We start from the raw sequence: 12,493 nt of genomic DNA, 5'->3' as shown, positions 1-12,493 counted from the left end.
ACCATCCCTGGATGTGTTCAAGAAATCACAGAATCAGGGAATGGTGTGGGTTGGAAGAGATCCTAAACATCCTCTAGTGCCAAAACCCCTACCATGGACAGCTTTCGCCAGCCTAGGCTTCTCAGAGGCCTTCCCAACCTGACCTTAGACACTTCCAGGGATGGGGCACCCAGAACTTCTCTGGGCAACCTAATTTGTAGGTGTGGTGCTTAAGGACATGGTTTAGTGGTGGACCTGGCAGTAAGGGGTTAGTGACTGTACTCAATGATCTTAGAAGTCTCGTCCAACCCTAATGATTCTGTGGTTCTAAGACCAGCTTGAGGCATGTCTAGGTCGTGAAAGAAGCAAATGGATGATGACACCACGCAGCTCCAGTTGCTTTCCAGTAGTATGTGTGTGTTAAGTATGCATTAATTGAATCATGTTGTGTGTGAAGGCTTGAAAGGTTTCAAAACTGCATGTAAAACCACATTTGTGGTGCCCCAATTTGAATGAGACACATCATGCACATCCACAAAATAATTATTCTTGTAACTTGGTTACAAGTTACTTGTCTTGTAAATCAAATAATTACTTTTTGTAACTCTTGTAACCTTCACTATTCTTTGTGTCCGAGCCTCTCTCCTCGGTTTGTATGAGCCAGGTGCAAAATTCCCACGTCCATTTCCACTGCTGCAGCTTGTGCCTGCTGCTCCTCCCCACTGCCCACACAGTCCAGCAGAGCCTCTGTTAGGTGCTAGAAGACAGCAGTGAGACTCCTCTTCTTTGTGCTCAGCAGACCCAGGTCTCCATCTCCACCCACACACAATCCCTGCAGCAGGCAAAAATTCAGAAAGCGTGAGCAACACCTTAGCTAGCAATTTAATTAATTTATCATCTGATTAGGCAGAAACAAGAAGAGAAATTGTTTGAGGTCAGTGTTAGTCCCAGTTTTCTTTGCCTCGTTTAATCTTTTCAGTGATTTTAATGATTTGTGTAATACATCTCTTTGCAGGAGCTGTTATGCACCACATCTGCATTTTAATTCTACAGCCACAATAATCTAAAGATGTTTATTTCATTGGCAAGCAGACAGACATTGTTGTAAACCGTTAAAGCTGCTGGATTTCCTGTCATTCTCTTTCAGCTGGGCCACTGGTGCTTTATCCTGATGTCATTGAAAGTGCCAGAAAAAAGAATAATAAAAATTATAAGAATGCTATCAGAAATCAAAAGGTGTTTTACTGTCTCTCACAGTGTCCTTCTGGACAAAATATCCTGCATGCAGCTAGAAAAGTCCATAATAGCTGACTGAGAGGTTAGGCTTGAAGTGTTACAGTAGATGGGCTTACATCAGACTGTCAGCCAGTCACCTGTGGAGGTCCATAGGGCTCCATTCTAGGGCCAGAGCTCTGCAAGGCTTTTATAAATTATCTGAACACAGGAAGTGAATGTACATTAAATAAGTTTGATAATGATACTGAGCCAGGAGGAGCTGCGGTCTCCCCCCAGGGTGAAGAGGCCCCGCAGAGAGATGTGGGTAACACTAGAGGGCTGGGCACTCACCAAAAAATATGAAATTTGATGAGAGCAAGTGACAGATTCTTTACCTGGGACAGGTGATCCTGCTTACACATACAAATCAGAGAGCCTGGAGAACAGCCTGTGGGAGCAGATCTGAGGATCCAGGTCAGTGAAAAGTTGGATATGAGCCAGCAATGAGGAAGGCCAACTGTGTCCTGAGGGGCATCAAGCACAGCATGGCCAGCTGGGCAAGGGAGGGAATTGTTCTGCTCTGCTCTGGGCTGGGGCAGCCTCACCTCAAGTGCTGGGAGCAGTTCTGGGCACCACAATTTAAGAAAGGATATAAAGCTATGAGGCTGTGTCCAGAGGAGGACAACCAGGATGGTGAAAGATCTTGAGGGCAAGACTTTATGAGGAGTGGCTGTGGTTGCTGGGTTTGTTTGGCTTGCAGAAGAGAAGGCTGAGGGGTGACCTGAGCGGGGCATCAACTTCCTCCAAGTGTCAGCAAGGGGGCAGATGCTGAACTCTCTGAGGTCATTAGTGACAAGACATGAGGAAATGGAAGGAAGCTGCATCAAGGGAAGTTCAGGATGTCATTAGAAAAAGGGTGTTAACTGAGAGGTTGATCTACCACTTCTCCCAAGGAAGTGGTCCTGCCTCCAAGCCTGACAGAGTTCAAGGAACATGGATCTGGATGCCACTTAGTTGTATGGTTTTGGTTTAGGTAATCCTATGAGAAACAGGGAGTTGGACTTGGTGATCTTACTGGTTCCTTCCAACTTGAGTTATTCCATAATTCCATGAAAAAGACACAACAATAACTCCCCAAAACAGCAACAAAGTAATGATGTTCCCATGAATCAGATAAGACATTTCTCCATGAGGTGTGACTGCTGTGGCCATCCAGGGATGCCACTTTGGGAAGCCTTTGATACGTTCACCCTTTCCAAGTGCCATTCAGTTTCTGTCTGGAAACACTGACAGAAACAGGCTTTGGGGTCCAGTATTGCTACGAGGTTTTAAATGTCTACAAATGCCACATTGGTAGGTAAAGCACCTTTTCTAAAAGACACAAAGTTAAGACCCCAGTTCCACAACTCAGTTCTTCAACTTTCATTCCTGCTAAGCTGTTTCCTGCAGACATCTAAAAATCCCAGGACACTTCAAAAAGAAAACTATTTACCTGCTAGCACTGCCCACAATTAGTTTTGCAGACAAAATGTCTTCTGATTTAACTGATTTAAATGCAATTTATTTGGTGATCCTCTCTATCTCCCCATGGAAGAGGAAGAAGGATTTTCTCCTGCTGTCCCCATCTGGGGTGTTCTGTGCAGCCTCATCTGCAGCACCCTTGCTGCCCCAGTGAGGGGCTGCCAGGCACAGACTGCCCTTGCTGGTGGTCTTGGAAGTGTCAGGGGGTTCCTCATGAGTCAGAGAAGGATGAGGTGGAATGAGAGGCAGGTGCAGCAGGGCCGGGGTACTGCAAAGGAAGGCACCACTGTGAAGAGAGTGAGCTTTATCACAGGCTGAGGAGAGAGCCTGGAGCACCAGCAGCACACAGCAGATGGTCCTGTCCTGATGAAATTAAAAATGAGTGATTGTTTTGGAAAATTCACATGACAGAAAACAGGTATTTGAGGGGGTTAAAACTACAAATATGCCTATAGATAAGCACATATAAATTTCCTTAAAAGAATATTTAAAAAATTTCTTGGTTTAAAAAGTGATGCTTATTTTATCCATGCAGAAGTATAAAAATGCAGCAGTATAAAAATGAACTCTTCTCTCTTTATTGAGAAGAAAATAAAAAATTGAATTTGATGCTGAAGTAGAACATCAAAGAACAAGAAATACTGAAATGTGCATTTTGTTGCTTTCCTTCAAATTCCAGCTCACAGACACAGGTGATTTTAATGTAGACTTGCAGGAGCATCCATTTAAGTCATGCCACGAATAAATGCAGTTGGCTGCATATGAAAGATTGTGCTATTCAAAACCCATAGATAAAATGGCATTTCAGATGGGCAAAGAAGAGCTCAGACAGCATGTCAGCAGGCACGATATAAAAACTGAACAGGCAGAAGAGGTGCAAAGGCTGTGCCGTGCCTTTAGAAGAGTCACTGTAACCAAGAGTGCTGGGGAACATGGGGATCCCCTGGGACACACTGTGAACCCCAGTGCAGACCTGCACAACGGTGCATGGGATCTTCTGACTGTATGCTGAGTGGAAAATACTCTGATTCCCAGGTGGGTATAACTGAGACATCTCAACACTCTGATGTATGACATTATCACTGTCATTTCTTCTAGCACAGCAGCTCTTTTTCTTTTCCAAAATTTTGGATATTTATCTTGAATTGCAAGGAGAAAATAAATCAGAAGAGCATTTAGGAGCACATAGATATTAAAATAAATATTTTGATGTGAAAGTTGTCAGCTTTGTTTCTTCAAGTTCAGGAAGGCATTTCTCATGAGTTCTCATTTTCAGTTTTCAATGCCTTTTTTATAAACCCCAGCTTTATTGAGTAAGAATTAACATAGAGGCTTTGACTGTATTTTTTTCTGTAACTTGACAGAAGTGGACAGTTATAGATGGAAGGCTGCTGATCAGGTCACCCCATAGGAAATGAGAGCATGGAAGGGAAAAACACATCAACATTTTGACTAAAAAATTTAATTTCTAGTGTAGTTTGAAAATAAAAATTAGTTTTGTTGGATCACAACACACCACATCTCCAAAGTAAGAAATTAGAAAAAAAATTGTGGATGAGAGTAAATTATGTCAGTGGAAGTGTTCCCACTATGAGGACCCTTAATTGCTTGTGACCCTGCTGTGGAGAAGGTATGGAGAAATTAATGCTCTGAGCAATATTCACCTTGCTGAGTCTTTTCCTTTCTTTCTTCACTCATGGTTGATGTGACCTTTTTGGACTCCAACTGCTAGAGGAGATGTACTGCAACATGCAGAGCACGTTATTATTACCTTGAATTTTCTCCAGCTCTCAGACCAAATGTTTAGTCTGCTTCGTCAGGATTAAATGTCCTTAGCTCTTGACTTCTGAAGATTTCTGGTCCAGATTGCACACCTGGTATGTTACTGCAGTTCTCCTTTAAAGAAGCACAGAGGCAATTTACTTTGTTGAAATGTAGGGCTACAGGATAGGCTTTTATGAAAACCATTTTAAAAAATATTCTCAGAAATTAAAAAAAAAAATACAGGTTGCCAAGTTCTATTTTTGGAGAGCTAGCATGTTCTGTGCACTGGCACTGTGCTCCCCAACCCCAGTCTCTTACACCAGCAGGCCCTGTATGGTGGAGGTGGTTATTCACATTACACCAGAAAAAGAGGATCTGCTCACATGTGCTGCCCTTGTTTTCATGCTTTTTAAAAAGTCCCTAAGCCAAGATTCACAGTGGCTCCAACACCCCAGATCTGGAAAGGAATTGCTGTGGAAAGAGGAACAGGCAGAACAAGTTGGGGTGCCCCAGAGATTTTCACACATAGCCTCACCTACAGCCCTTCCCTGTAATGAGAGTTTTTGAGATGAGGTATTATTAATATATTAGCCCCATAGGAAGGAAAGGAATAAAAACTTAATAAGCATAACAATCCACACATCTTCCTTTTTCCTTCACTTGTGAATCCCTGGGAGATCAAGGGAGTCACAAATTGTTTCTTGAAGAGCAAAATTAATGAAGCCTGCACTAAGGCTGTGTAGCCACATTCCCATGCACCTTCCCTCCCTACATCCTCACCCACTCGGGATCTGCTTTTCCTTATGCCAGTTTCAGTGACTTCTTGCAGTGCTTGCCTGTCAACGACATGTTTTATGAAAAATCCTTTCCTTAGGATTTTTCCCCTCCTGAGAAACTGAGAGGCCTCAGGAACAAACTGTAAACAATTCTTATCTGCTGCTGTGGAATGCAACAGGGGGAATCTGTGATTGGCCTCACCAGGCTGTTTCCAATTACGGGCCAATCACAGTTCACCTGTCCGGCCGGTCTCGGTCTGGGAGAAGACCTTTGTTATTCATTCCTTTTCTATTCTTAGCTTAGCCTGCTAGTGAAATCCTTTCCTCTATTCTTTTAGTATAGTTTTAATATATTATCTATCTTAGAATAATAAATCAAGCTTCTGATACATGGAGTCAACTTTCTCGTCTCTGCCCTCATCCTGGGACCCCTGTGAACAAGACCACACTTGCCCTCCTGCCAGCTGTGCCCCATTCCTGTGCCTGTCAGGTGGGCAAGAAATTGGAAGCACCTCTGGCTGGCAGTACTCAGGTACTGCAAAGGCTGTGCAGAAGGAGGGGCAGCTGGATGCTCCTTGCCTGCCCCTCATCCCTTCCATGGAAGAAGGAAAGCAGGCTTTGTGGGAATCATGGCAAAGGACTATTAAACAAAGGCTAGATTTTGCCTTGTAGATATCTGTTTATGGACAAATTGTACAGTCAGATAATAAATTCTATCAGTTGCCATTAGATCAACTGCAGTTCCTTGACCATTTCACCCCAATTCCACTTATTGATTTCATGTGCACTGAACTACTTCCAACCTTGCCACTCAAACCAGGATTGCTGGGTACAGCACCCTTACAGAATAGACAGTCACTACATTTTGGAAGAGGACAAACCCTCTGCAGTCCCAATTTCCCTGGAAATGACCCCATATTGGCTCCTGCTCATTTGAGATGAACCTTAAGATAATTTCCATCAAATAACAGCCAACCTCTGTGCTACAGGGGGAAGTATCATTTCCACTAATTATGTTCTGTTTTTAATGATGTTAAATTAAGTTAGAATAGTTTAGAATATTTTATATTTATAAAATAAATTTCTATTTTACTACAACATACAACATAACCCAGTGCACTGAAAAGCCTATGCCAATGTACCAGAGCAAAGAATGCAGGTTTAAACCCCCAGGTATTAAGTAGATTATAGCAAAATCATGATATGCAGATCTTTAACTTCCAATAATCATAACATCATTGCCCACCTTGGCAAACTACGTCACTGAGTACAGTTTAAGCAAAAATTGCCAAGTGCATCTCTATTACATTTGTCAGTCAGTTCAACAAGACTCATTTAAATTGCTTTGAGACACTAAAAGCACTCCTATATAACAAGATCTGGCATATTCAAATGTGTATTTTAGCAATGAAAGATGTGGCATGCTCATGGGAAGTGCTGAGGACCTCAGTGCTTACACTGCCCTTCCCCTCTCAAGGCAACACAAAGTCCTTGCTCAAGCTTGTGAGTGACAAAATGATGAGACTGACCTGGATGACAACTTCAGGTGTGGAATTCTGAGTGCACTTTTCTCTCCCTTCTCTGCCCATGGCTGATTACCCAAGTAGGGGAAAGCTTCCTGGTGTTTCCCAAAGTCTTGTGAAAACTGTTCATGTTTTTCTGTGGATGGGACAGGAGAGAGAAATAGCCAGTGTTTCTCACAGTGGCTTGTGAGAAATTTTAGGGAGCTGGAAAGATGTGATAACCTGTTGACTATAAACAATTTGCAGGTGCTGTTTTTCTACTTTGTTTTTCTGTTCCTCACAAGGACAGTGTGTGAGAAAGATGTTTCTGTTAGTTAGCCAATAGAATAGAATCTATCGTACCACTCTATAAAAACCGTGCGGTTCTTTAGAATAAAGTTCTTCTTCGCCTCTGCTACGATCCTGCCTCTCGTCTGCTCCTGCCCTGACCTCGGTGCACGAGTGACATTTTTCACCCAAAATTTTCTTGACAAAATTTGAGTCTTTCCTCTTGGTTCTGCTAGGAGGTCCCCTCCCCAGCTAAGCAAACCCATCACCTTGGTTCACCCCACTGCCAAAATGCATCAGAATGCAGAGGGTGGGAGGAGACCAGCAGAGGATGAGGACTGAGTCAGGAATCTCAAGAGAACTTGGACCTTAGGTGTCCATGGCACTTGGTGGGCTACATCCAGGGTTTCTTGCTCTGTTGGCTGCTGCCAATAGAGATCACCCTCTGCTACCTTTGAGAGGTGTCGGGGAGAATGAGAGGTCCCTAATCTTTCTCCACACATTCAATCTGAAACAAGAGAGGTTGAGATTGAATGTGTGGAGAAAGATTTTCCCTACAAGGACAATCAGAAAGTGGTGCAGCTGCCCTGAGAGGCTGTGCACTCTCCATCCTCAGAGGTTTCAAGAAACAGCTGTATCAAGCCTTGAGAAACCTGCTCTAAGCTCAAAGCTGGCCCTGCTCTGAGCCAAGGCTGGACCTGTGATCTCCTGAGGATCCTTTCAAAGCGGATCATCCTGTGACCACAGGAGTCTGTGGTAATGGAGCCGTGTTTATAGACCCCATAAACAAGGGTTCTGGTTGTAGGTGGTATCACTGAGAGTAAGAGATGCACTTTTGAGGTTTTTTGCTTCCTCTAAATTTAAATTGTCATTAAAAATGATGGATTATTTCAGCATGGGTTTTTTTGTATCACCCAGATATATTCATGTGTATGCACATCCATATATATAGAAACAGAGATCGTCTGTGCATTTTCCTCTGTGTATTTATCCACTAAATGCATGTTTTATAATCCTCAGTGTTTTGCAAGGCTACAGGGTAATCTGCTTCATTCAGTAGTTACTCTTGCTCAGGAAATGCACAACAGCCACAAATGCTCCACAGCTTGGTTGCTGGGTAAACTGTAGCTCATTTGTATTCAGCACACTGTGTAAAAGTGATAAGAAGCCAAATACTCCTAGGAAACAGCACAAATGAAATACAGCACGCAGGAGGCAAAGTATTTATAGAAACAAAATATCAGCATTTTCCACACATTTACACAAAGCAATTTCAGTCTTTTCATAGGAAAAAAGAACATCTCTGGCACTCATTTACTCATTTCCCTGCAGTCATATATTTCGGCCAAAAAGCACTGACTACATGGAAAACCTTCAGGTCATAGCAAATTAAAGATCAATGACAACCTAAAATAGATGCTGTCATATTTTCACTCCTAACATGTCTTTGCAATAAGAGCATTGTTTTAGCAAGTAAATAACGTGACATTTCTGCTTGAATGGGATTTTCGCATTGTGGCTTAACCCTGTCCGCAGATCCCCAGCCTGTTATGAGAGAAGGAATTTCATCTGTGTTTAACTCCTTGGGACCTCTGGATTGATTCACTGAAGCCCATTAAGTGCAAGACAGAGGCTGTCCATCAGAGAAGCAGCTGACCACATCTCCCTTTTTGTGCACTTCTCAGCCACAGGTTGTGTTTGGGGTGGGGAAGCCTGGCTGTGTCCAGCTGTGGTGCCACTGCAGCCCTTGAGACAAGCCCCCTGTGCCACCAGGGCAGAGAGGCTCCAGGTGTGCTCAAGGGAAGCGAGGGAAGGGCTCTCCCCACTCCTGTCAGACTGGCTCCACTGCCAGAAGGAGAAGCAGGTCAGGCCAGGCCCCCACTGTCCCCCAGTGCCTGGTGTTGTGCCAAAATCCCCTCAAGCCCCTGAGCACAGCACCCGTGCCACTGCCTCTGCCACCCAGCTGACAGAGTCACTGGTCCTCTGTCTTTGAGTGAATAGGTAGGAAGAGAGAACTGCTTTTAAAGTGTAATTGATTCTTCAGTCTACCAGTGATGTTTTGAGACTGATTGTTATGTGCCATCAGCCCTCCTGTCTCTTATATAGCCCTAAGAGTACCATTGAGCCTATGCAATATTCTTATGGACTGGAGCAAAACCACAGTTATTTAGTAATTCCACAATAAAGTGATAGAATAGGTAACCTTTTTTTTTTTTTTTCCAATAAGCTTAGAGAATAAACACCTGTGCAACTAATTTCAAGTATTATTTCCATTTGGCTAACTTGTGAGTGAAGGTTGGGAGACACCACTAGTTATGCCTTCTCCCAAGATCCCTTGGCTTTAATGATTTCCTATTTGTGGATTTTGGGGGTAGGGCTTTGGAAATTCATGGAAAATATATGAAAAAATTCACATCTGAAGCATGAATTTAACTTTTATTGACATTTTATTATTGGAATTTTCATTAGGAACATTGAGAAACAGGAAAAACAAGAATAAATGCTGAAACTGTCTAGTACAAAGCAAAGAAATAAAACAGTGGAAAAAAGCAGCTGAACTTGGAAACAGCAGAAAGACCTAAAAATGTCTTTTTGTTGCCATAGCGTACAACTGAGTCAAAAATGTTTTAGACAGAAATTGTCTTATCTATTAGCAGAAAATGCACTAAATGTAATGGTACTGAGTAATCATTTGCACATCTCTATTTTAGCCTCTGTTCTCTTCAGTCTTTACCAACATTGAATAAGCAACTAAACACATAGTGGTCAGTCCAGCCCAGTGATTTATAAAGAGAAAAACAAGGCTTGGACAGCAGTGGAGGCTGTGCAGCAGGAGTCACAAGGTGTTGTTTTGTTCATAGTTCAACAAAGTATTTTCTTGAATGTATACCTACAATGTCTCACAATGTCTGCAGTTAAAACAAAGACATTTACAAAATGTATTTCTGCAGAACAGGTTTTGTGCTCTACACCAGCCTGCAAAACTTCAAATCTGTTCCTACCTGGCAGAGGATTGACAATATGTACCAGTTCTGGACAAGCCTGAAAAAATGGAATAAACTGGGCTAAAAAAGGATGCAGTCACAAAATGTATCAAAAGCTGATCCTGAAGCAGCTGCAAAGCAGCAAATCTAAAACTCTTCCTGGCTAAAAATGTGGAGGATTTGCAAGTTATTTGGCTTGGCAGAAATTGGTGCTATGGTGTTTCTAACAAAATTTCTGAGCGCTGTTCCTTTGGGCACTGGAGGGATTAAGAAAACAAAGATAGTTTCTGGGCTTCTAACAAGCCTTTCCTAGGCAGCCTGTTTCCCAAACTGCCTTTCGGGTCTTGGGATCATACTTACTTTGGGTAGGTCTGTGCTCAGTTCTGTGTTTTTCTCTTCCCTTATACCTACAGTCAAGGATCAGAAAAGTTTCTCTGCACAGACCATTCTGTTCCTTCAGTGAATATGTCATACATTGTGTCTGATGCTGATACTAAGCGAAAGATGTTTGTTTCACCAATGTCTGTAAAACAGCTAGGTTTGTATGAAACCTACCAGAGACAATGATGAATATTCATGCTCAGGATATTTGTTCCACCCTTCAAGATGCTTACTGATTTACTGGCATCTTTAAAATTAATGTGTAGGCTCATTATGTTTTGGATCATGTGGCTGAACCGATCTGGTTTCCCCAGAGCTGTAACAAGGATGTCAATGTTTCTCAGTGTGCACCCAAACAATATCTCTTTTCCTCATATCAGATTTCTATTTCCCGTGCCAAGATCCTTTTTATTTTTCAATACTCATAAATCATACTCATGCAACAAAACAAATTCTTTTATTGTGGAATCTCTTACAGGGTCAGCAAGATCTTATCTAGAGCAATGCACACATGCTAGAAGCTGAAGTTTAGAAACTTTACTTTTCAGTTAAACTCAAAAAGACAGGCTGGGAAATTAAGGTTATACCTCTCTGTACAAGGTGTAGGTGCTGAGCACTGAAACCTCAGTAATGTATCAGATGGACCTTGGAGGGCACAAGACACTTCCTTCCCACAGGCAGGAGGATGGATCAGTAACAACAACTAACTCAGGGTAGGCTGGAGGGAAAAAAAGAAAACCTGACTTAGAGATGAGAGAATGATGATAGAGGCATCCCTTCTTGTGCCTTGTCTGAAGGCTGCATAGCTTGGGAATTTGGGCATCATCTGCAGAATATGGTTTTCAATAGTGAGATGGCTGCCTCTCAAATAACTTCATTGTTGCTCAGCTCTGGTGAGTCCTGAGGTCAAAAGGTGCCCATGTCCAAAAGTGCCCAAAACTAAGGGTTCCAGATCAGGCATGCTCAAATTCAAAGGTGATGCAAATATGGGGTGTTTGTTTGCCTCTGCCCCCATGGAAGCCTTGAGCCACTCTATTTCCTAAAGCATAACAAGGGACCAAGACCTTCAAGAAATGCAGTTCTGGACACTATTTTTAAAACACTGTGATAACCACCACGTTCCTCCCTCACACAGCGCTTTTCTGATCATCATTCAATGAGGAAATGACAAATCTGTTCTCAGTCTTTCCCCAAAAGATTCTCTAAGCCTTGGGGAAACAGTCTTACCCTGAGGCTTAGAGTTTCCTCCTCCCTGGAAGGAGGAAAGATGCACTTCATCCTTCCAGGCATGACAAACAGAAAGGAAAATAAAAAATCCCCTCAACATTCATTAAGCTGAGCAGAAGGAAAACATAGCTTGAGAACCTTTGGCCCCATAACTCAGGAGGTAAAGAGCAGTGTTCCAAGGATGCCACTGCCCTCCAAGTGCACAGCACAGGTTCCCCAGCTGAGGCCCAGCCAGTCACCTCCAAGTGAAGCACTCCAGCCCTTTGGACATGTCAGAGGGCTCAGAGTATCTGTACCTTTAAGGTCAGAGGGACTTCTGGCAGCTATCTTATATATACTCTAGGGGCTACGGATGACATTCCAAATGTCATGTCTCTATCCTGTCCGAGAGCACAGGATTGCACAAAAGGCTTGGGGGTGATGGTTGATGAAAATCTTAACATGAGCCAGCAATGTGCACTTGCAGGCCAGAAATCCAAGAGAAACCTGGGCTGTATCAAAAGGAGAGTGGCAGCAGGTCAGAGGAAGTGATTCTCCCCCTCCGTTCGGCCCTTGTGAGACCCCACCTGAAGAACTGTGTGCAGTTCTGGTGCTGCCAACCTAAGAGAACATGGAAATGTTGGAGCAAGTCCAGAGGAGAACCATGGAGTTGGTAAGAGGACTGGAGCACCTCCTCTATGATGACAGGCTGTGGAGGTTTGGGCTGTTCATCTTGGAGAAGACTGTGTGGAGACCTCCTAACAACCTTCCAGTATCTGAATGGACCTGCAGGGAATCCAGAGAGGGACTTTCCATCAGGAGCTGTAGTGATAGGACAGGGAGTAATGGGCACAAACTGAAAGAGGGGAAGTTTAGG

Source organism: Serinus canaria, chromosome 4 (genome assembly GCF_022539315.1).
Source record: "Serinus canaria isolate serCan28SL12 chromosome 4, serCan2020, whole genome shotgun sequence".
In the NCBI taxonomy this organism is placed as follows: Eukaryota; Metazoa; Chordata; class Aves; order Passeriformes; family Fringillidae; genus Serinus; species Serinus canaria.
The sequence above is the reverse complement of the archived record's forward strand: the minus strand, read 5'-3'. Positions refer to the sequence as shown.